The 2500-nt window shown below is 77.2% G+C and overlaps 1 non-coding gene across 1 annotated transcript; it reads left to right on the plus strand.

Moving 5' to 3' along the window:
• Positions 1-2206: 2206 nt before the first annotated feature.
• Positions 2207-2359, plus strand: LOC148218643 (5.8S ribosomal RNA). Its single transcript, XR_015800279.1, has one exon. It is a non-coding gene; the product is annotated as a 5.8S ribosomal RNA (ribosomal RNA).
• The last annotated feature ends 141 nt before the right edge of the window (positions 2360-2500 follow it).

The following is a 2500-nucleotide window of genomic DNA, read 5'->3' on the forward strand; positions in this document are numbered from 1 at the left end:
GCGGGGCTTTGCCGCCCGGCAAAATCCCGCTCTCCTTGGCCGAGCGGCCTCCTCGCGCGGCAGAGGAGCTCCCGAGGGCCGGGCTCCGGCAGTTCCGGGTCGCGCCTCCAGGGGGAGCGCGCACGTGCGCGAGCCGCCGCCGGGTGGCGCGGCGGCGACGGTCCGCACCGTCGTCGCCGTGGCCTCTCTCGGCCGGGGGTGTGCGAGGTTTCTCGGTGGCTGGGCCGTGTTCCCCGCGCCGGCGGGGCGGCCCGAGCCGCGGTGGTCCTCTCGGGCGCAGCGCCGGGCTACTGAGGGAAACCCCGGGCCCCGAGAAGGATTGCCGCGGTGATGGCAGCGGACGTCGGGCGCGCCCCCGCCGGTGGACGCTCCCCCGAGGGTGGCAGCGGGGGAGGCACCCCGGCGGGGCCATGCAGGTCGTTTCCCTCACCCCAGGGCCAGGTACCTAGCGCTTCGCGCCTCGGCGGTCTCCTGCCGGTTTCCCTCGGCGTCGTCAAACGCCTGTTGGGGGCCGAAAGGGCCGCCGAGCCGGGCGGAGGTTTAAAGACTCGGGCGGCCCGGCACGGCCCCGCCGCGGCGGCGGCGGCGGTGGCGGCGGCGGCAGCGGGTGTCGGGCGGTGGCGGCGCGGGGCGCCATCGAGGGGTGGGGAGCTACTCCCGCCGATCCCCTGCGGTGGCGTGTCCGTCGCGACCGGCCGCGCTCGCCGTCGTCGGCGTCCCGCCGCGCTTGCCCGCGCGCGGGGGCCACCCGTGCCGGGCCGGGGAAGGGGCGCCCTGCCCCCCCCTCTCTGCGGCCCGGTCTCGGCGGAGAGGCCGCGGCGCGCGATCGGCCGCGGGGGGCCGACCCCGCTGGCCTCTGCGATGCGGGGCGACGCCGGCAGAGGGCGCGCGCTCTCTGCCTTACCTACCTCAGCTGCGGGGTTGCGGCCGCCGGGGCCCGCCGCGCTCTCTCGCTCTTTCTCCTTAGCCGCCGCCGCGGGCTCGCGGGCGGCGCCGCGTCAGGCGCGACCGCGCGCCTCTCGCCTCGACGGCCTTGTCGCCTCGAACCGCACCGCGGCGGCGCCGGCCGCCGGCCACCCCTGACTCGGAGCGCTGTCCCCGCCCGTTGGGGCGCAGCGCTCGGCCGGCTCCTCCATCGCCGGAGGTCCGGCGGGCGCGGGCGACCCCGTGCCGAGCGGCGGCGTCGCCGCTCGGCGAGTGTCCCCGCCCCCCCCGGGGGGGGGGGACGGTCGGCCGCGAGGCGCCCGCCTTCACCGGCGGCCGTCCCGGCCCGGGCCCCGCCCGTCCGCTTCCCCGTCGCCCTTCCCGGCCGCGTGTGGGCCAAAAAAAAGGGGAGGCGTGCGGGGCGGCCGCGGGGGCGCTTCCCCGTCCGGTCCCCGAGTGGAAACGAGGGGAGCGGGCGGTGCCCCCCGGCTCAGCCGCCGTACGCCTGCCCGCTGGGCGCGTGCTCGCGGAAGGGCAGCTCGGCGGTGCGAAGCGGCGGCGGTCCCGGGAGTGCGGCCGCGGGTGGCGGAGGGGTTTTGCCGAGCGGCAGACCTCGGGCGCTCCGCGATGCCGGCTCGGGTCTCGGCGGCGTCCCGCCTCCGGCGCCGGTGGCGGAGCGCGGCCCGCCGGGCGTTCGCCTTCCGGCGGGCAAGCGGTCCCGCGCCAGGGGTTGCGCCGGCGGAACGGTCCCGCCGCCGCGTGGCGTTTCGGGCGACGTTCAGGGGCCGCTGGCGGGAGAGCCGGCCCCCGCGTTTTGGCGCGGCGGCGTTCCGCGAGTCGGCGGAGCGGTGAAAAGGAGAAGCCAGGGAGTGAGCCGGGAGCGGCGGGGGCCGGCGGTCGCGCCCCCGGCCCGCGAACGCGTAGTCGTCCCGTGATCGAGAGGCCGGGCGGGCCACCGTGCCCCCCGCGGTCCGGCGCGTTGCCGCACAAGCCCCTCCGCGCGGAGGTCGGGCCGAGCCCGGGCGCCTGGGCCGCCTCCGAAGGACGGCACGCGAGGCGGCGTCTCCCCTCGCGGGGGCGGTCGGGGGCGCGGGCCCCTCCGCCTTTCTTTGGCCGACCTTCGGAGCGTTGCGCGGGGTTTCTCTTTTTTGCCCCGCGCTTTCTCCTCCTCCTCCTCCGTTTGTGTGTGCTCGTACGGTCGAAGCGGGGCGCGCGGGGGCGCGCGCGTCCCTGCAGAAACAGAAAAGGGGCCGCTTCACGCGAGCGGTCCCGAAAGCCAGACAACTCTTAGCGGTGGATCACTCGGCTCGTGCGTCGATGAAGAACGCAGCTAGCTGCGAGAATTAATGTGAATTGCAGGACACATTGATCATCGACACTTCGAACGCACTTGCGGCCCCGGGTTCCTCCCGGGGCTACGCCTGTCTGAGCGTCGCTTGACGATCAATCGCCGTCCGGGGGGGCCACCCCGGCGGCGCGGCTGGGGTTGCCTCGCAGGCCCGTTGCCCGCGGTCGACGTCGACGTCGTCGTCGTCGTCGCCGCGCAGGGCCTTCGTCCCCCTAAATGCAGACTCGG

Source organism: Sturnus vulgaris, unplaced genomic scaffold (genome assembly GCF_052056855.1).
Source record: "Sturnus vulgaris isolate bStuVul1 unplaced genomic scaffold, bStuVul1.hap1 Scaffold_172, whole genome shotgun sequence".
NCBI classification, from domain to species: domain Eukaryota; kingdom Metazoa; phylum Chordata; class Aves; order Passeriformes; family Sturnidae; genus Sturnus; species Sturnus vulgaris.